Below are 23,683 nucleotides of genomic sequence, written 5' to 3'. Positions count from 1 at the left end.
GGTGGCTGCACATAGATGCCTTCTGTGATTGCCTCACACATGTGCATTGCTATTCATTCAACAAACCATATATAAACAATGAACACATTTACATCATAGAAGTACATTGGAAGGTTGTTTAACATTGGATTCTCTCTCTGAATCATAAAAGATAAATTATGGCTTTAGTGTCCCTTTAACATCAAGATTGCAATATAATATAACATTTGGAATTCCGTATCATTATAAGATATCATTAGTAAATATTATAGTTGTCGCTTTTTTGGAAGTAACAACAGTGCTATACTGCTTTAAATAAATTAACAAATGTATATGTACATAACAAAGCACACATTTATCATTTTAATCATCACACAATAAGAATGTTGCAAACTAGAACAAGAGAACGAAGATTTGGAAAGTAGACAGGCATGTAGCTAATATGATGACATCATTCTAAGCTTCAACCATACAGATTACAGCATTAGGACTTTACTGCCCCTTTCATTGGTTTCTCACTCAATATTACATAAACATAGATGAGAGGGTTGGAAGATCTTCATTATTATTGCGATTTCAATGGGACACGTAAAATATTGAAATATTGCCAATCATAAATATATTATAGATGTCAGCCGTTACTTTATGGTTTTGCAACAATATTGCAGCAACATTGATCAATCTGATTCTATGCCATGTCTATGCACACATAATACACAAGTATGCATTTTCAATCATGTTAGCGTGGATATGTGGTTTTTAATATAACATCGCGATTACTAAGTATTTGTTACGCATATGAACAAACATTACAAAGATGCACTGTATATGTTATATTTTACACTTTCACATTACGATTTATTGGGGAATTTTTTTTTTCAACAAACACAAAAAAAACCCGCCCACTTTGAAAACATTTGCGCCTCTCAGATACAATCAAGTGTAGACAATCAGCAATCACGCTACCATTGGACATTTTGCACTATAAATCACCCAAACACCATGGCCAAAGCATCCCTGTACAACAGAATCAGGCAGGCTCTGTGTCTCCAAGAGAGGCATGGGGAACGTCTGATTAGGGGTCCTAGTTTTCACAGGGTGATGCTCACCTTGGATAACATGAGTGACTTTGAGGTTTTTGACAAGTATAGGCTCAATAGACAGCAGCTATTGAGCCTATATGATGTACTAAAGCCTTATCTAGAGCCACGCAGACGTATGCGCACTGCAATCCCTGGCATGTCCAAGATGCTATGCTGCATACATGTCCTGGCGTCCGGAAGTTTTCAATCCGGAGAGGGGTACATTTCTGGGTTGTCTCAGGGTACCTTTTCTGTGGTGTTTGAAAAGTTTCTGAACGCCATGATACGAATTTGTAGGCTTTATGTAGGATTCCCTCAAAAAGAGGATGATTGGAGGCGACTCAAGAGGGAATTGCCCAATGTTTTGGGAGCAATAGATTGCACCCATATTGTGCTGCGGGCTCCAGCAGATGAGCGCCCCTACCAAAATCACAAACACTTTCATAGTTTGAACTTACAGTACGTTTGTGACTGTCAGGGTTTTTTCCCTGCTTTGTTTGCCATGTGCTGCTGGCAGCCATTTTACTCACCTTTCTTGCTGAATCTGGTTCAGAGTGTGTGATGCTGCTCATTTCCTGCATGCCACTCTTATGGACAGACTGTTGTACATCATCACTGTGAGACAGGTTGCAGTCTCAGAATTGTGATGTCATCACTTATTATTTAAAGGGCATCTGTTCAGTATGCTTTGCCCTTGCGTTGTCTCAGACCTGTTTGTGAGTTCCTGTGTATTACCTGGCTAGTCTGACGTCTCTTCTGGTTCCTGATCCCTGGCTTTATCCTGACTTTGCTGTTCTCCTTGTTCCTGATTCGGCTCGTTTGACTACTCGCTTTGGCTCCTGACTCGGCTCGTCTGACTACCAGCTCTGGTTTTGACTCCTGGCTTGTTATTTGACTTGTGAACTTTTTATTTTTTTTGGTTATTAATAAAGGTGTGATTATTTTTGCACTTCTTGTCTCAGTCTGATACCTGGCACCCTGACAGTGACGCACGTATGAGAATTATAAATGTGTTTCCGAATTTCAGGGGTCTAGTCATGATGCCCGTATCCTCAGGTAGTCGTCACTCTGGCGACAGACAATTTCCCCATGGGTGGCTCGTTGGTGAGTACTTGTGCACAGCATGGTTAAGAAGGTAGACAATTGCCACTGTAATGTTCGCAAACAGTTGTGTTTGTGTAATGTGCATATATAGGATGCGCTTTAACCATTTATTTGTCTCTTTCTGCAAATATCTAGTTTTAGCTCCAAACAGATATGTAGCAGGTCATAGCTTAAATGTGCAGATATAGGATGCGCTTTAACCATTTATTGGTCTCTTTCAGCAAATTTCTAGTTTTAGCAAAAAACAGATATGTTTTCATAGCTTAAATGTGCAGATATAGGTGTCTATTTATGAAGCAGCGCATGCTGCTTTCGACCCTCTCCACTTCAGTTCAGACTGAAGCAGAAGTCAAGAACTTAACTCATCCACCAACTCTAAGGTGGCGGTCAGCAATCAGCCGATCAAATGCGATCGGGATGATTGACACCCCCTGCTAGCCGCTTGGATTGGCCGCAAATCTGCAGGGGGCAGTATTGCACCAGCAGTTCACCAGAACTGCTGGTGCAATGATAAATGCCGACAGCATATGCGGATGATGCTATAGAGGATAATGTCTGTCTGCACCTACATAAATAGACCCCATAGGATGCGCTTTAACCACTTATTTGTATCTTTCAGCAAATGTCTAGTTTTAGCTCCATACACATATGTAGCAAGTCATAGCTTAAATGTGAAGATACGAGATGCAATTTAACCATGTATTTGTCTCTTTCAGCAAATGTCTAGTTTTAGCTCCAAACAGATATATAGCAGGTCATAGCTTAAATGTGCAGATATAGGATGTAATTTAACCATTTCTTTGTCTCTTTCAGCAAATGTCTAGTTTTAGCTCCATACACATATGTAGCAGGTCATAGCTTAAATGTGAAGATATAGGATGCACTTTAACCATTTATTTGTCTCTTTCCGCAAATGTCTAGTTTTAGCTCCAAACAGATATGTAGCAGGTCATAGCTTAAATGTGCAGATATAGGATATGCTTTAACCATTTATTTGTCTCTTTCCGCAAATGTCTAGTTTTAGAAACAAAGAGATATGTAGCAGGTCATAGCTTAAATGTGCAGATATAGGATGCGCTTTAACCATTTGTTTGTCTATTTCAGCAAATGTCTAGTTTAGGCGATGTTCGTATACACAAATGCATTGTATCATTTTATTATTTTTTTAAATGTATTTTTTCATATCATAATTTTTAAGATATTTGTAATATTGACATTTTGTCATGTTAATTATTTATAGGTGATTTGGGTAACATGAGCCGGCCAAGGCTCATTACACTATTACGTAATCCGGCTCACGAGGCACAGGTATGCTACAATCGGGCGCACAAGCGGACTTGGGCTGTAGTGAGGCGGATGTTTGGGCTCCTTAAAATGCATTTTAGATGCCTGGACAGGTCTGGAGGAGCCCTCCAATACAGCCCTAGTAAGGTGGTGAAGATCATAATAGCCTGCAGCATCTACCATAACATTGCTCAGCAGGCTGGGATGCTGAAGGCCGTCCAGGTGCCCCGAGACATCCTACAAGATGAGGAGGACGACGCTGTCCTAGAGGGGCCATTCCGGGACGAGGGGGTCAATGTCAGAGACAACATCTACAACCGCCACTTCAGACAGTAAATACTATAAGTTATATAGGTGTCGCGATCGCTCAGCTGATCGCTCTTCCCCCTTCCGGATTTCTTCAGCGCTGTTGCGCTACACTTTGTTGCCTAGCAACTTGACTGAAGCCGTCCCTCTCCTCTGACGTCAGAATGGCTTCTTATTCCGGCGTCTTCTCTCCTCCGGTGCCTGTTTGTTTTTCACTCGTTGGCTTGTGAGTATTTCTCATATTTCTGAACCTGTGCTTATCGTTATTCTGAATCCTGAACCCCTATCTGACTGATCCCTTGTTGCTGGACTTGGCTTGTTTGAAAACTCTATTGCTTAACCCCCTACCTGCCTGATTACACGTTGCTGGACTTTGCTTGTTGGATTACTCTACTGCTTAACCCCTACCTGCCTGATTACACGTTGCTGGACATTGCTTGTTTGATTACTCTATTGCTTTACCCCTACCTGCCTGATTACACGTTGCTGGACATTGCTTGTTGGATTACTCTATTGCTTAACCCCTACCTGCCTGATTACACGTTGCTGGACTTTGCTTGTTGGATTACTCTATTGCTTAACCCCTACCTGCCTGATTACACGTTGCTGGACATTGCTTGTTGGATTACTCTATTGCTTAACCTCTACCTGCCTGATTACACGTTGCTGGACTTTGCTTGCTGGATTATTCTATTGGTTAACCTTTATCTGCCTGATTACACGTTGCTGGACATTTGCTTGTTTGATTAATCTATTGGTTAACCTCTACCTGCCTGATTATTCGTTGCTGGACATTGCTTACTTGACAACTCTCTTGATTAACCCTATCTACTCGAAGTTTCTTCTCCTGACCCTGCTGTGCCATCTTCCAGCCTATCTCTGTGAGTATTTTATACTATAGCTGTCGCAGGGTCAGATCCTGGTATATACTCACTGTGCTAGGGTGTTATTACCCTCATTCTAGCATTTGGGTCTTACTCTGGACTTTACCTATCCTGACATTACAAACAGGCCATAAAATGGACCCTGGTGAGTTATCCAGAGCTGTGGCTCTACAAGGACAGCTGCTTGGCATCCACTCCGCACACCTGCAATCATTGGACTCTAAATTGGATCAAATTACTGCTCTTTTGCATAACCTCTCTCCGCCTTCACAAGTCCCTGTAACTCCTGTTGTTCCTGCGGCCAGTTCTAATCCTACATATAATCCGCCACATCTTGCTGAACAGTTAGTACCCAGAATTCCGCTACCTGATAAATATGATGGCAACCCGGATGACTGTCGAGGATTCCTTAATCAGTGCCGCCTACATTTCAGAAATAATCCTGTTTGTTTCATCTTCCTCCAAGATCACCTTTTTGATTTCTCTTATGAAAGGTAAAGCCTTGGCTTGGGTTTCTCCATTGTTGGAAAAGGATGATCCTTTGCTTCATGATATTGACACTTTTGTATCCATATTTTCTTCCGTGTTCGATAAACCTGGAAGGTCTGCAGCTGCCGAAGCAGGACTTTTAGATTTAATGCAGGGTTCTCTTTCTGTAGCACAATACGCTATAGAATTTCGGACTTTAGCTGCTGAAACTATGTGGAATCATGGGGCCCTGCGTGCAGCATTTCGTAAAGGTCTTTGCGATCGTTTAAAAGACGAACTGGTTTATAGGGATCTTCCTGATTCTCTAGAAGAACTCATCAATTTATGTATCAAGTTAGATGCTCGTTACTCTGAGCGTCTCCATGAACGTGACCGTAACAGAAGATCCTTTTTCAAATCCAATTTCCGTCCTTTGTCTTGTTCACCTAACCTTCTTGCTCCGAATTCTTCTATCTCTGAATCTAGTGAACCCATGGAGGTTGGTGCAATTAAGTTATCTGAAGCTGAACGTCTCAGAAGGCGTAATCTTGGACTATGTCTTTATTGTGGTATTAAGGGACATATGTTAAAAGATTGTCCAACCCGTCCAGTAAAAGCCAGGGCTTAACTCCAGAAAGAGGGACTGAGTTAAGCCAAAAATCTTTTCCTACCCTCAATCCCAAGCTGTTTGTTCCAGTCACCTTCCGTTTTGACAAGACCAAGTTCCAGGCTCAAGCACTCATTGATTCTGGAGCTGCTGGAATGTTTATGGATTCGGATTTTGTTAATTCCTTTCGGATTCCTTTGCTTTCCAAGAGCCAAGTAATTAAGGTCACTACTGTCAGTGGTCAACCTTTAGGTTCAGGAATCATTCAATATTCTACTATACCACTTCTTATGTCTGTAGGAGTACTTCATTCGGAGAGCATCTGTTTTGACATCATCTCTTCTCCTCAGTTTCCTTTAATTTTGGGACTTCCATGGCTACAACTTCATGATCCGGTTTTCGCCTGGTCAAAAGGGGAACTTGTTACCTGGGGATCCTCTTGTTTCCAAAAGTGTTTACAGAATACTCCCAAACCTTCTAGTACAGTTGTGGCAGTTTTGGACATTCCTGATTCTTTGCCTGTACAATATCATTCTTTTTGTGATGTCTTTTCTAAGAAGGATGCTGAAGTATTACCTCCACATCGGGACTTTGATTGTCCCATTGATTTACTACCTGGAGCACCTCTTCCTAAGGGTAAAACATACCCACTTTCTTGTCAAGAAAATGTTTCTCTCGAAGACTACATCAAGAATAATTTGGCCCAAGGTTTTATTCGCCCTTCTTCCTCTCCGGTAGGAGCAGGTTTTTTCTTTTTTGAAAAGAAAGATGGAGGTCTACGTCCTTGCATTGACTATCGTGCTCTTAATCAGATTACAATCAAGAATTGTTATCCCCTTCCTCTCATTCCTGAATTGTTTGATCGTCTCCAGGGTGCTTCCATTTTTACCAAATTGGATCTTCGTGGGGCATACAATTTGGTCAGGATTCAAAAAGGGGATGAGTGGAAAACAGCCTTCAACACAAGGTTTGGACACTATGAATATTTAGTTATGCCTTTTGGGTTATGCAATGCCCCTGCAGTTTTTCAACATTTTGTTAATGAAATATTCAGAGACTATCTTAATCAATTCGTCATTATCTATCTTGATGATATTTTGATTTATTCTCAGACTTTACAGGATCACGTTCATCACGTTAAACTAGTACTCCAGAGATTACGTGAAAATTCTCTATTTGCCAAGCTTGAAAAGTGCTCTTTTCATCAAGAATCTATTCATTTTTTGGGTTACATAATTTCTCCGTCAGGATTTGAGATGGATTCTGACAAACTGTCGGCTATTATAGATTGGCCTAGACCAACTTCCCTAAAATCTCTTCAGAGGTTTCTAGGGTTTGCCAATTACTACCGTAAATTATAAAAGACTTTGCTAACATATCGGCACCTCTTACTGCTCTTACTAAGAAGGGTCAGGATTGCAAACATTGGTCTGATAAAGCCTTACAGGCCTTTGAGTCTCTGAAATCTGCATTTACTTCGGCCCCCGTTCTTTGGCATCCAGTTCCGAGTCTCCAATTCATCGTTGAAGTGGATGCTTCTCTGATCGCTGCCGGGGCTGTGCTTTCTCAACGAAATCCTGTCACTAGCAAAATCCTTCCTGTGGGGTTCTTCTCCAAGAAGTTTAATACTTCAGAACTGAATTACGACGTCGGTAACAAAGAATTGTTAGCGATTAAGATGGCCTTGGAAGAATGGAGACATCTGCTTGAAGGCACGGTTCAGCCATTCCTTATTCTTACGGATCATAAAAATCTTCTGTATCTTCATACTGCTAAACGCCTCAATTCACGTCAAGCTCGGTGGGCTCTGTTCTTTTCCAGATTTAATGTTGTCCTCTCTTATATTCCTGGTTCTAAGAACTGTAAAGCGGATGCTTTATCCAGACAATTTCAAACTTCTGATTCTACATTGTTGGATTCTGAACCCATTCTCCAGCCTGCTAAAGTTCTAGCTCAGTTGTCTACTTTTCCTTTTCAAGCACTACAGTCTGCTCAAGCCTCCATTCCTTCCTCCTATAACATACCTCCTGGAATCTTGTTTGTACCTGCAGAATTCCGCCTTAAACTTCTTTGTTGGGCTCATGATAATATTTTGTCAGGACATCCTGGAGTACGTAATACATTATGGAGACTCAAACAACATGTCTGGTGGCCTTCTATGAACAAAGATGTCAAGGATTATGTTGCAGCCTGTAATTCCTGTACATATAATAAACAGTCTTCTGGTTTACCTTTTGGACTCTTACAACCTCTACCGGTTCCATATTATCCCTGGTCTCATGTTTCCATGGACTTTATTACTGATCTTCCTAATTCTGCCGGAAACAAGACCATATGGGTTGTGGTAGACAGATTTTCCAAAACAGCTCATTTTGTTCCTTTAACTGGCCTACCATCTGCCCGGAAACTCGCTGAACTGTTTATACTCCATATCACCAGATTACATGGTTTTCCTTTGGACATTGTTTCTGATCGAGGAGTTCAATTTGTCTCAAGATTCTGGAAATCTCTATGCAAACAATTTGGAGTTACCATATCTCTATCTACTGCCCATCATCCTCAATCCAACGGTCAAACTGAATGAGTTAACCAATCTCTTGAATCTTATCTCAGACATTATGTTAATCATCAGCATTCCAATTGGTCTCAACTTCTTCCTTTGGCTGAACTTGCTTACAATTCTCGTCTCAATTCTTCTTTACAGACTTCTCCCTTTAAGGCAGCTTATGGATTCGAGCCTAGAACTTTTCCTATGTCTTCTGGGGTTTCTGGTGTTCCTGAAGCAGATCGAACTGTGAAGAATCTCTGTAAACACTGGAAGAAGATTCGGGAAATTCTTCTCCTCTCTTCTCTAAAGTATAAGCGATTTGCTGATCGCAGACGCCGTAAGGCACCTTCATTCCGCACTGGAGACAAAGTTTGGATATCTACCAGATTCATTCGTCTTAAGCAGCCTTGTGCTAAATTGGGTCCTAAATACATAGGACCGTTTAGAATTGTTTCCAAGGTTTGTTCTACTGCTTACAAGGTGGCTTTACCAGACAACCTGAAGATTCATCCTGTATTTCATGTGTCTCTTCTTAAACCGGCAGTCTCTAATCGGTTTTCCACCAAAAAGAAAGCTCCCTCTCCATTTCTTGTGGATGGTACTTCAGAATCCGAGATCAGTCAAATTCTTGATTCCAGATTACGAGGTAATCGTTTATACTATTTGGTTCATTGGAAGGGCTACCCCATTACTGAACGTTCCTGGGAACCTGCTTCTCATATCCGCGCCTCTGCCCTGATCAAACAGTTCCACGTTCGGAATCCTTCGAAGCCTACTCGTGTTCCTCGGAGGGGTCCTTGAGGAGGGGGCACTGTCGCGATCGCTCAGCTGATCGCTCTTCCCCCTTCCGAATTTCTTCAGCGCTGTTGCGCTACACTTTGTTGCCTAGCAACTTGACTGAAACCGTCCCTCTCCTCTGACGTCAGAATGGCTTCTTATTCCGGCGTCTTCTCTCGTCCGGTGCCTGTTTGTTTTTCACTTGTTGGCTTGTGAGTATTTCTCATATTTCTGAACCTGTGCTTATCGTTATTCTGAATCCTGAACCCCTATCTGACTGATCCCTTGTTGCTGGACTTGGCTTGTTTGAAAACTCTATTGCTTAACCCCTACCTGCCTGATTACACGTTGCTGGACTTTGCTTGTTGGATTACTCTATTGCTTAACCCCTACCTGCCTGATTACACGTTGCTGGACATTGCTTGTTTGATTACTCTATTGCTTAACCCCTACCTGCCTGATTACACGTTGCTGGACATTGCTTGTTGGATTACTCTATTGCTTAACCCCTACCTGCCTGATTACATGTTGCTGGACTTTGCTTGTTGGATTACTCTATTGCTTAACCCCTACCTGCCTGATTACACGTTGCTGGACATTGCTTGTTGGATTAATCTATTGCTTAACCTCTACCTGCCTGATTACACGTTGCTGGACTTTGCTTGCTGGATTATTCTATTGGTTAACCTTTATCTGCCTGATTACACGTTGCTGGACATTTGCTTGTTTGATTAATCTATTGGTTAACCTCTACCTGCCTGATTATTCGTTGCTGGACATTGCTTACTTGACAACTCTCTTGATTAACCCTATCTACTCGAAGTTTCTTCTCCTGACCCTGCTGTGCCATCTTCCAGGCTATCTCTGTGAGTATTTTATACTATAGCTGTCGCAGGGTCAGGTCCTGGTATATACTCACTGTGCTAGGGTGTTATTACCCTCATTCTAGCATTTGGGACTTACTCTGGACTTTACCTATCCTGACAATAGGAGCATTGCGAATATGTGAGACTTTTAGTAAAATGAAAGTAGAATTGTGCGAACATGTTAGGATTGTTCAAGAAATGACTATAGCAAAATCTAAAATATATTTTATTATCATAGGTAATTTATGCATCATATGATTCTGGCATTAGCTCCTGTAATCACTCCATCACCTGATTTTTAAAGACAACATCAGATGGTAAGTATACGCAATGTATGGACAGAGACGGGGGGATTTTGCACAATGATCCATCATATGGCATACAATTAGTTTACATGTATTTAATTTAGACATTATTAGATTTTAGATAGTCTGAAAGGGATATATGCCACATATAGCAGATAAAGGGATACTCTGAAGCACATTAGAATTGACAACATCATACATCAGAGGTTAAATATGGACAATGTATGTGACTCTGCTTCACAATTTATTGTTATAACATAACATAAAAGAGGCTACATACGCTTAGTAAGCTATTGATATAAATATTTTAGGAAATAGTTAGTGGGAGTGATGCAGAACTATGTACCATTTTATTAGATATTTGATTTACACTTTAATTTCCATTAGGGAGATTGACTTCTAACTGAAAGTGAGGAATATCTATGTGATCATGTCTGTGGCATTGTCTTTCAACTGTGCTGACTTCGAAAAACATACAAAGACAAGTTCACATGGTAAGTGTACACAATGTATGGACCGAGACGGGGGGGGGATTTGCCCAATGATCCATCATATGTCATACAATTAGTTTACATGTATTATATAGTTTAGACATTATTAGATTTTAGATATTCTGAAAGGGATAAATGCCACAGATAGCAGATAAAGGGATACTGTGAATTGACAAAGTCATACATCAGAGGTTAAGTATGGACAATGTATGTGAGTAAGCTTCACAATTTATTGTTATAACATAACACAAAAATGCTACATATGCTTAGTAAGCTATTGATATAAATATGCAGAACTATGTACCATTTTATTAGATATTTGATTTACACTATATTTTCCATTAGGGAGATTTACTTCATCTACAGACTGAAAGTGAAGAATACAAAACTGAAAGTGAAGAATACAAAACTGAAAGTGAAGAATACCAATGTGATTATGTCTGTAGCATTGTCTTTCAACTGTGCTGACTTTGAAAAACATACAAAGACACGTTCACATGGTAAGTGTACACAATTGTTTGGAACAAGACTGGGAATGCAGGATACATCCTATGGGAAACAATTATGTTTCCTCATTTCTTTTATATGGTATTTCACAATCCTCTATTTGGAAAGTGATGAATGTGACACATAATGAAGATAAACTGATATTTTGAATAGAATCAACTTTTAAAGATCATACATCCAGGTTAGTTTGCACAATGCATGCTATTGGTAAGAATCATAGGAGGAATAATTTAAAAATAGTTCATAATATATTGAATGTGTCTAACATTTTTCACCATGTCATATTTTTTAAGACGTTTATTTAATATACATCCCCCTACTTTGTGCTAGAGAGGACTTAGATTGTGATCAATCATACAGATAAAGGGATACATTTCATAGGTGACATTAGTTTTTGAAGGGACAGGAAATATTACATTCAATTATGTCCCTCATACAATTGAATAATTAGGAATTTTAGCACAAAATAGGAAATTAGTCTTTATTTTGTCTCATTTTAAATGTTAATATGTAAGTCAACTCTTGATTAAACAATTTAATGTGATTAATTTAAAATTATGTATACATAGATATCCAGTCTGAACCTGGCTTTAATATTAGAACAAACAATAAATGTTAGAGCAAAGACAGAAGATGACTTTACAATTATTATACTTACAGAATATTTTTTTAGTCGTGTTATGAAATAACATATTTGCTTTCAGATTCTAATTATTTTTTTATTTTTTCTTACAGATTTTCAATTTTGCTGAATTCCCAAAAGAATATTTATTTATTGTTATAATCTAAAAAAAATGTAAATAAATATCTTTACATACTATATATTCTTTTATTTATTTAAATGCATATTTTATATATATATATATAAATATATACTGTATTATATACTGATTGCAGCACTCTCACAAACTCTTGCAAACTCAGCGATATTTGCACCAGGGTGCATCAAAGATACAATAAGTAAAATGAAGAAAATGCACTCTCTGGATTTAAAAGTCTCAATAAACTTTACTGTGTGATGTTTCAAGGCTTTCACCCCTTCCTCAAAAAAATTGTGAACAATGAAACAATATAAAGACATACATAAGCCCCTCCCCTCAGTGCACCACCAATAACATGTGTGCCTGTATCCATTGCAGTCAATTTGCTATGATACAGTACAATAAATCTATGCAAATGTGAAACAGTACTATAGTGCATAGTGTTTTAATTCTAGTTTAACACCTGTATAACCCTAATTAATGCTCCTATTGTTCTAGCTGAGCAGCAGGGAAAGGGAATAGGAATAGGACTGTAAATTTTCAAAACCGGATTAGCCCTATATTCACTGATAGTGAACAACAATGCATGTGTTTAACATTTGGTTTAACATGTTCATGTACAATTTTACAGCCCAACTTTATGCTTATACAATAGACCCCTAATGGGGATACCTGAATTACATTGCTACAACAGTGTGTTAGAAGCCCAGGGCGCCATCCATATCACAAGCCTGAACACCTTGGTAACGCTGTTTGCGGGCAAAAAAGGGTGTGTGGCTGAGTGAGTGTGTATATCACATGACGCTGCGGATCAACCAACAGCGGTGAAATAAAAGAGACCATGCACTAATAGTAAACATAATGTGGTGTATATCACCACGGGCTGGGCATCTGTCAACAGTCGCTTACTCCACAGGAACCTTACATATTGGTGATAAAACATGGCAATTATTATCTCATGTTGCACATTTTATAAGGATTATCCTAGCCTGGTCGGTGGTTAAATGTCTAATTGGCCCTTATCACTACATATGCATAAATGTGTAAACAGCACAATGGAGACCGGGTTACACTCAGCAGATGATGACAATACCATTACATACATTATATAGACAAGCTTAAAATAATCTAATCTATAAGGGGAGGCAGATAGCATGTAAATGAATGCCTTTGCAAGTACATATAAAAAACAACCAACATGCACCCGGATCATGGATCTACATCTGTCTAATCGTGTTAAGTTGTGTCAAAACTAAACATTTCTGACACTTACCTAATTGTATATATATAAAAAGCCACATGAACAGAAACAGCAATACTTGCAATGATTGCAACAATAATTAAGTAGTCATATTGGAACAGCCAAGTATGCAAGCAGAAAAAATGTGGTATAAATCTTGATTACAGACAATGATATTAATATTGCATATGAATTAGTCCATAGGGGGTAATATAGGAAGCAATGCCAGTCAATGTTAGCATTGAGACCTCTTGTATGTAGTGTATCTAATCTAAAGGTCCATCTAGCCTCAACTTGCAGCAGTTTATTTTTCATGTCAACCCCTCGTCCAAGCGGGGGGACATGGTCTATCAATATAAATCTTAGGTCCTTGACAGTATGTTTGGCTTCTAAAAAATGCCATGTGACCGGTTGATCAGTCTTATTCGTGTCCAGAGCTGCCCTGATCACACTCCAATGATTGGCCATTCTCTTCCTACTATCATCATCTTTCTTACCCACATAAAATTTCCCGCAAACACAGCTCAATAGATAAACCACAAATTTGGTTGAGCAGGTCATGTAATGTCGGATTTTATACTGTTTGTTATTATGTGGGTGCCTGAATGTTTAGCCTTGTATCATAGCACTGCAAGTCGTGCAACTTGGACATCTGTATGACCCTTGTTTCCTTGTCCTTAGCCACTGTTCCTGCTATATATAATCTCTATCCAAGTAAGATACTAACAAATATATCTGTCTAATATTAGGACATGTAAAGAAAAGAATAGTCCCATGACTGGTTGTTAAAGTATCTATTTTACAAGCACATGTCTGATATTAAATATAATACAGTTACCTATTTTTTGTATTATTATTTTAAATATCAACACAGCTCATGCAGATAATGAGTGTTAAAGTCTTGTATTTCACAAAAGTTAAGGTGGAGTTAGATACAGCCATATCATTTTTGGTTGTGTGATTTAGAGATGTACAAATCATAAAATGTTAATGACGAGGCTATGCAGTATAAAGTCTACATAACAACTTTGGTTATGTCACTTTTAAGAAATGTATAGGGTGAACTTGCTAGATTAAAGTGACAGTGTAGCTTAATTTTATATTCACATTCTAGTATCTATCACTCATGTTTTTGGAAAAGTTTAATATATTAAAATAAATATAGCTTAGTTATTATGTTATCGTTATTTGCAAGGTAACCTAGGTGGATTAAATGATCTTTAAAGTAAACATGATAGCTAAGTTTATTTTCACATTTAGACAGAGCTAGTTATTGTATGTCATATTGATGACTTTTCACTCTAGTGGAGTAATTTGAAGGGACAGTTAACTCATAGATATTTCAAAATATAATTTCTCACAATAATCCTCTTTACCTGCTGGAGTGTATAAATTTGTTTTGAAGTATTTCCGTTACCATTATTTTTTATTTTAAAATAGTTTTTCTCCTATGGTATCTCCACCTATTCATAATGTTTTTGGCCTTAAGGCAAAGCTGGGTAAACACAGCCATCATAAGATATTACACTCCCAGTGGGGCATACAATATATAAGGTAATACAATGTACATTTTTTTGGTTGATTGGTTTACAGATATAAGAAGTATGTATATGTACACAATGTGATAAAGTTAGGAGATTAGATCATATCTACAAGCTCCAAACATTTTATTTTGTTGTGGCTTCAAAACACAAAATAAGAATTCATGTAAAAACTGTAAAAATATAATTTCATACATTATATACTCTGCTGCTGATTAAATAATAAGGAATTGTAAACAGATTAAGTGAACCAAATATTATAGTACACTGTCCCTTTAAGAGTCTGCACTGAATCATTAAAAAGCTCCATCAAAGGAGGAAGATAAGTGGCCAGTTTACATACAAGGTCCTCACACAGGTCAAATGTATATTTATATAACAGGGTCGAGTATGACAAAATGTGGAATGTGTATTAAAGTAAATATCTATAATTTTGTTTACTGTCACTTTAAATGTATATAACCTTTCACAGGGTATACACTCATCTATTTAAATATATTATCATATTTAGACATGACTGCATATTTATTTTAAAAAATTACCATTGCATTTTTACTATTAGATCAGTGGGTATTACATGCATTCATCAGTGAGAAGAGCAATATTGTAAAAGTAAATCTGACAACTATTTATTTTTAGTTAATCGCTTGTGATGGCTATCTCATTTGTAGTGAAAGGGACATGCAACCCAAAGTTAATCTTCCATGACTCAGACAGAGCATATTTTAATCGGAAATAACATTTTACTTAGATAATCACATATGGTTCATTCTCATGTTATCCTAAGTGTCAGGGTGCCAGGAATCAGACTGAGACGAGAAGTGCAAAAATAATCACACCTTTATTAATAGCAAAAAATAATAAAAAGTCCACAAGTCAAATAACAAGCCAGGAATCAAAACCAGAGCTGGAAGTCAGACGAGCCGAGTTAGGAGCCAAAGCGAGTAGTCAGACGAGCCGGAATCAGGAACAAGCCAGGGATCAGGAACCAGGAAGGACGTCAGGCAGCCAGGTAAAACACAGGAAATCTCACAAACAGGTCTGAGACAACGCAAGGGCAAAGCATACTGAACAGAGGCCCTTTAAATAATAAGTGATGACATCACAATTCTGAGACTGCATCCTGTCTCACACGGATGATGTATACCAGTCTGGCCATAAAAGGAAGTGCAGGAAATGAGCAGCATCACACAGTATGCACCAGAGTCAGCGAGAGAGGTGAGTAAAATGGCTGCCAGCAGCACATGGCAAACAAAACAGGGAAAAAACCCTGACAGTACCCTCCCCTCAATGACCCCACCCCCACAGGAGGACAAAAGGCTTATTGGGGAAACGGGCATGGAAGGCACGGAGGAGGGCGGGAGCATGAACATCAGAGGAGGGAACCCATGAATGCTCCTCCGGACCATAGCCCCACCAGTGAACCAAATACTGTACACGGCCCCTGGACATACGAGAGTCAATAATGCTGCTGACCTCATACTCCTCATAGTTGTCAACAAAGATAGGATGGGGATGAGGCAACACAGTGGTAAACCGATTACAAACCAATGGTTTCGAGAAGTAGACATGAAAAACATTGGAGATGCGCATTGCAGGAGGAAGGTCAAGAGCGTAGGCCACAGGATTGACCCGTCGGAGTATTCGAAAAGGACCAACATAACGGGGACCCAGTTTATTGGAAGGCACACAAAGGTTCAAGTTTTGGGAGGACAGCCAAACTCTCTCACCAACTTGAGAGTTTGGCTGTCCTCGCATTCTTAATGGTAAGATGATTAAGACCCCTATAATCGATGCATGGTCTTAGCTCGCCACCCTTTTTCTTCACAAAGAAGAAGCCAGCCCCTGCAGGAGAGCAGGATTTGCGGATGATCCCCGTGACAGAGCATCGGCAACATACTCCCTCCTCCATAGAACAATTCTCCGCAACAGACAGAGGGTAAACCCGGCCCCCGAGGAGGAATGGCTCCGGGTTGCAGGTCTATGGCACAATCGTAAGACCGGTGAGGAGGCAACATACCGGCACGCACCTTGTCAAAAAGTCTAGGAACTCTCGGTACTCCTCTGGCAATTGAGATACCGAAGAAGTGCACAAGACTTTAACTGGTTTCTGAAGACAAGTGGAAATACATTGCGGAGACCACGACAAAATTTCAGACCTGCGCCAGTCGAGACTGGGATTGTGCTTTTGGAGCAAGGGATAACCCAGAACAACCTGAAAATGTGGAGAGTTTATCACCTGGAACTGGAGGGTTTCAAAATGGAGAGCCCCAACAGCCATGGATAACGGAGCAGTTTCGTGAGTAACGAGTGCGGGCTGAAGGGGCCTGCCATCAATGTCCTCAATAGCAAGCGGAACGGACCGAGGCAAAACAGGAATGGAGTGCTTTGATACAAAAGCACTGTCAATAAAATAGCCCACAGCACCGGAGTCAACAAAAGCCTGGGTGACTATGGAGGAGTCCACCCAGGAAAGGACAACCATGATCAAAGGTTTCTCCTTTAGCGGTTCCGGGGACGAGGATAAACCACCCAAGGTCTGCCCCCGACAGGACTTTAGGTGTGAGTGTTTCTTGACCGTGTAGGACAAGACTTTAAAAGGTGGCCCTGTAACCCACAATAGAGGCAGAGCCCCTCCCTCCTCCTAAAGGCCCTCTCCACCACGGAGAGACACGTGAATCCCAACTGCATCGGCTCAGCAGTACCTGGTGACTCAGGACCAGAAGGCATGGGAGGAGAGGGAGGCATGGGTGGGAACGAACACATAGAAAACAACGGAACAGGAGGCTTCCGCAAGCGCTCCTTGAAAGAGGGCCTCTCACTTAGTCTGATGTCAATTAGGATAAAAAAAAGACACCAATGCATCAAGATCTTCTGGTAAATCTCTGGCAGCAACTTTGTCTTTAATCGCATCAGAGAGCCCATGAAAGAAGGTGGCAACAAGGGTTTCATTGTTCCAACCTACCTCTGCGGCAAGCGTACAGAACTCAATGGCATACTGAGCAACAGATCTTGTACCTTGCTGAATGGACATAAGTCGTTTAGCAGCAGAGGAGGAGCGAGCCGGAACATCAAATACCCTTCGAAAGGAGGCCACAAATTAAGGGTAATTTGAAATCACAGGTTTATTAGTCTCCCACAAGGGATTAGCCCAGACAAGAGCTGTGTCAGAGAGTAACGAGATGAGAAATCCCACCTTAGCTCTGTCAGAGGGAAACACCTGAGGTAACATCTCAAAGTAAATGCCCACCTGGTTCAAAAACCCTCTGCACTGATTAGGATCGCCTCCATATCGCTGAGGTAGAGGTGCAAAACCGGACATGCTCCTGGTATGACTAGGTGCAGCAGCGGAAACAGGAGCAGCCATAACTTGCGGGACACTTTGGTCCAAATGTGCAGTGCGAGTCAGCAGGGTTTGCAGGGCTAGTGCAAATTGATCCAAGCGTTGATCCTGTTCATCCATCCTGGAAATTATGGCAGGTAAAGGTGGATTATTAGCACCATCAGGATTCATAGCCCTTGCGTAATGTCAGGGTGCCAGGAATCAGACTGACACGAGAAGTGCAAAAATAATCACACCTTTATTAATAGCAAAAAATAATAAAAAGTCCACAAGTCAAATAACAAGCCAAGAATCAAAACCAGAGCTGGAAGTTAGACGAACCGAGTCAGGAGGCCAAGCGAGTAGTCAGACGACCCAGAATCAGGAACAAGGAGAACAGCAGAGTCAGGAACAAGCCAGGGATCAGGAACCAGGAGGGATGTCAGACAGCCAGGTAATACACAGGAGCTCTCACAAACAGGTCTGAGACAACACAAGGGCAAAGCATACTGAACAGAGGCCCTTTAAATAATAAGTGATGACATCACAATTCTGAGACTGTATCCTGTCTCACACGGATGATGTATACCAGTCTGGCCATAAAAGGAAGTGCAGGAAATGAGCATCATCACACAGTATGCACCAGAGTCAGCAAGAGAGGTGAGTAAAATGGCTGCCAGCAGCACATGGCAAACAAAACAGGGAAAAAAAACCTGACACTAAGTTTGAAAAAACCATATGCATAGGCTTATGAGCAGCAAAGCATTACTGGGAGACATCTGCTTATTTGTGGGTGGGCAACAATGCATAGTTGCAATGGTTAGCCAGATGTATTTTGCTACTTCACACTATTGCATATCTGCTCCATAACAATAAAGACACCATGAAAAGGAAAATTATATGTGAACATTTCAGACAAATACATGCTCTATTTGATTTTTATAAATAAGGACCAGAAACGTTTAATTTCCATGAAAAAATATGTCCCTTTATTCTCTCAAAGTAATGTCCATTATAAATACGAAGAACGCATTTCACCATTATTGAAATATAGCGTGGTAAACATATCTTTCAACACGAGATTCACATTTATGAAAAGTCGAACATAATTTCACACACTCGATGTGCATTGTTGGGATTGTAAATACATTTAAAAGAGCACTGTCAATACTTCACAATGAATCACAATATTTATTTAATAAAAAATGAATACATGCAATATTTACATTTTTTTATCTAAAATATTTTTTTATTTTTTTAAAATAACTTGAACAATGTAACACATCTATTGATCAATATTAAACATTGAAATGTGTCATAAACATTTACTAACTGGATTATATTTACTGTCGTGATTAAAAATAAAATCTAGTTCAAATGTCAACAAAATAAATTAATATTTAATGGATTACAAATATTATGTATGCGTCACATATACGCATTCCATGCTCATAAATTCTAAAGAAAAGTCTACATGCCAAATGTAGTAACAGCACCCCCAGGAGGTATGTATATGGAAGTTACAAATATATGAATAACTGAACCATTAAGTAACAGACAATCAGAGTTCATCACACAAACATGACTTCAGTCAGTATGGCCTCATAGACATGCTAACAAAATTACAGTATTTTATCCTATCAGATGTACAGATACCATGTCCCATGGTATATCTCATGTTTACTTCCCCATTTAAAAGTCCATTACATGTTGCCATTTTTGTCAGTTCTCTAATGCCTGTAGCCAGGATGTCTCCCAGGTTCACCAGAGAGGAAAGTTCTGCAGTGGTGTACGCGGTCGAGGAGTTTTTTCCGCAGCTGTATGGGGCTCAGAGGAGGTCGACGACTGGGGCGGTCAAAAGGGCCATCTGGGTGTCTGTCGCCCTTTCTGTGAATGTGGTGGCAGACATCCAGAGGAGCCCGGAGCAAATGATCCGGAGATTCTGGGATATGAGGTTGCGGCTGCGGAATAAAGTCCGACTCATGAGGGAGTGGACTAGTGCCCATTGGAGAGGTGAGGATCCAGGCCCATCCCCACGGAAACTTGTCCTACAACCTCATGAGGAGACTTTATGCGCCCTCCTCAATCTACGTTTCCCTCTGAGATGTGCTGCCCCCCGGTCCTCGGCCCCCTTCTAGTCCCCAGCTGCTGGTCCTGAAACTCCTGACCCAGAGGCCAGTGCAGCTCCAATCGGTGACCTGGGAGAAGGCAGTACAGAGGCTGAACCAGGTAAAGATCAGATTTAATATAATATTTTAATATTTGAGTATATATTTAAGCAATGTGTATATAGTCATATATTCAACATATATAGATTGCACAACAAACGTTACGTTACCTGGGATGGTAGACTAACAATATAATTGTATTAGAATATACAACTGTATATAGGTAGCTCTGATCTGTGTGTTAGATTATAACTTAGCCCAAAAGAAAATCAGAATAGAGAATTAAATCATATTATTTTCATTCATACCATAATCTTTATTAAACAAATATATGAAAAAAGAGAGAAAAATCAACACATACAATAGCTTAGGCTAAAGTTAAAAACACTTAAACCCAGTTGTAACATAAACCTTCCATATAGATTGTGGGTTAAATGAATAAATGTATATTTAAGCCAGCAGCACAATTGTTAATATAGGCTAAGCCCTTACAATCCGAGGGCTAATTACAGTTACTATTACTGGTATCGATGTGCTGCTGGACAAATAGTAGGTAAGCATATTAAAAGAGAGGGAGACAAGGCTTCTCCCAGAGGATCCCTGATGCGCGTTTTGCAAAAAACGCTTCCTCAGAGGGGGTGCGGGCCGCCTCCATTGTAGTGTATTTAAGAGTCTATCAAACCCTCCTAACAACATGATTGGGCACACCTTTTAGCAGCCTGAATTGTTATTGGCTTACCAATATGGCATTTAATAGGAATAGACAATTAGACGGTGTGTACACTGGGTGTTGTGCCTGACGTGAGTGTCAGAGTCATCTAGGGGCGTGTAGATGTCAGATGACGTATTGTCCATTCACCTAATTGGGTGATCATGTTTACTAACTGACATTGCCTCCTTAGATTGCACGAAAAAAGATACTGAGTATATGCAGGTATTAACCTTACAGGAATCCAAAGGTATGTACACTGGGTATTATACCTGACGTAAATGTCAGAGTCATCTAGGGGCGTGTCAATGTCAGGTGACGTGTTGTCCGCTCACCTGATAGGGTGATCATGTTTACTTACTGACATTGCCTCCTTAGATCGCACGAAAAAGATACTGTGTTTACGCAGGAATTGAAATACAAGTAATAGGTCATGCCAAAGTATAACAAAGCATGCTATACTGATATGAGTGATATAAATACTAGGTGCTTATGTAGCAAAGATTGCCAGTTATATGAAAACAGAGATGCATACGATACTGTGTATTGACAGGGGGCGTGTGAATATCAGATGACAAGTCATCCGTTCACCTGATTGATCCTATTACTTGTATTCCAATTCATGCGTAAACACAGTATCTTTTTCGTGCGATCTAAGGAGGCAATGTCAGTAAGTAAACATGATCAGAACAAAAGTGTGATGGGTTAAAGACCCATCCTAGAATACACTATTAGCACTCATGGTAGGCATATGTGACATGAAATAACTAAATAAAGCCTAGACACCAAATGGTTAGAGAGATCTCATAGGATTTGATAAAATATAACTTTTATTCTTTACACATAAAAACAGAGTTAAAATTCAGGGATGTGAAAATTAAAAATCGAAAAACTCTTAGTAAGGTATTATGATACACAAATTATTACCTAAATGTGAAAATAACAAAAATATGAAGATAAGCTTCTTGTGGCGATACCTGAGTATTGAATACTCCACGTTCAGAATGAATGTAAACACTCTGTCAGTGGAGTACTATCAAATTGCACCACTGCTAGAGATCAATTATAATCCTCTAGTGGACACTATAACCTAATGGCTCTATAGAGTTATGTTATGTTGTTTAGTATCATGTGGATTTAGATATATAAAAAATCAGCATAATGAGTTCCACTAGTAGCGTGCTGACTGGTATTGATATTTGTTGGCCCAGTATCAATCTTAGCGATCCTTAATTCTTATATATTCCAGAAGTGCTCAGATATGTTATCAGAGCCCCTTCTGAGTTGTAGATAAAGTTATATGATAATATACCATTATACAGTCAGTGTGTTTGGTGCATACTTGGGTATCTCTTCACCTGCTTAACAAATATTGAGTAGAATCACATAAGGTTAATAATAATTATTTCTCTTGTTAAGTGTATCCAGTCCACGGATCATCCATTACTTATGGGATATATTCTCCTTCCCAACAGGAAGTTGCAAGAGTCCACCCACAGCAAAGCTGCTATATAGCTCCTCCCCTAACTGCCATTACCAGTCATTCTCTTGCAAGTCTCAACATAGATAGGAGGTCGTGAGAGTCTGTGGTTTTTTATACTTAGTTTATTTCTTCAATCAAAAGTTTGTTATTTTTAAATGGCACCGGAGTGTGCTGTTTATCTCAGGCAGTATTTGGAAGAAGGATCTGCCTGCGTTTTTTCTATGATCTTAGCAGACGTAACTAAGATCCAGTTGCTGTTCTCACACATTCTGAGGAGTAAGGTACTTCAGAGGGGGAATGGCGTGCAGGTTTTCCTGCAAATAAGGTATGTGCAGTAAAATATTTTTCTAAGGAATGGAATTGACTAAGAAAATACTGCTGATACCGAAGTAATGTAAGTACAGCCTTTAAATGCAGTGAAAGCGACTGGTACCAGGCTGATTGATAGAGATATATGCTAAGGTATGTGCAGTAATATATTTTTCTAAGGAATGGAATTGACTAAGAAAATACTGCTGATACCGAAGTAATGTAAGTAAAGCCTTAAATGCAGTGATAGCGACTGGATCAGGCTTATTAATAGACATACATACTCTTATAAGAATGTGTTTTAAAACGTTTGCTAGCATGTTTAATCGTTTTTTAACATATGTTTGGTGATAAAACTTATTGGGGCCTAATTTTTCCACATGGCTGGCTTAAATTTTGCATAGAAACAGTTATAGGGAAGGTAATCCACAGCTCAGCTGTGGCAGTTTTGTTGTGTCTGTTTAAAAAAATGTCGTTTTTTTTTTTTTTTTATCTGTTTTTTGCATTAAGGGGTTAATCATCTATTTGCAAGTGGGTGCAATGCTCTGTTAACTTATTACATGTACTGTAAAAATTTCGTTTGATTTACTGCCTTTTTTCACTGTTTTTCAAATTTTGACAAAATTTGTTTCTCTTAAAGGCACAGTAACGTTTGTTATATTTGCTTGTTAACTTGATTTAAAGTGTTTTCCAAGCTTACTAGTCTCTTTATTAGTTCTAACATGTCTAACATAGAGGAGGCTCTGTGTTTATTATGTTTAAAGCCATGGTGGAACCCCATTTTAGAATGTGTACCAGATGTACTGATTTCATGTTAAACAATAAAGATCATTTTTTGTATTTAAAAACATTATCACCAGAGGATTCTGTCGAGGGGGAAGTTATGCCGACTAACTCTCCCCACGTGTCAGACCCTTTGACTCCCGCTTTAGGGACTCACGC

At 39.5% G+C, this 23,683-nt stretch overlaps 1 long non-coding RNA gene across 1 annotated transcript; it reads left to right on the top strand.

Moving 5' to 3' along the window:
* The first annotated feature begins 11,084 nt into the window (after positions 1-11,084).
* LOC128638169 (uncharacterized) lies at positions 11,085-12,028 on the top strand. Its single transcript, XR_008399054.1, has 2 exons — positions 11,085-11,201; positions 11,944-12,028. It is a non-coding gene; the product is annotated as an uncharacterized LOC128638169 (long non-coding RNA).
* The last annotated feature ends 11,655 nt before the right edge of the window (positions 12,029-23,683 follow it).

The sequence above is a fragment of the Bombina bombina genome, chromosome 8 (assembly GCF_027579735.1).
Source record: "Bombina bombina isolate aBomBom1 chromosome 8, aBomBom1.pri, whole genome shotgun sequence".
NCBI classification, from domain to species: Eukaryota; Metazoa; Chordata; class Amphibia; order Anura; family Bombinatoridae; genus Bombina; species Bombina bombina.
The sequence above is the reverse complement of the archived record's forward strand: the minus strand, read 5'-3'. Positions and strand labels throughout refer to the sequence as shown.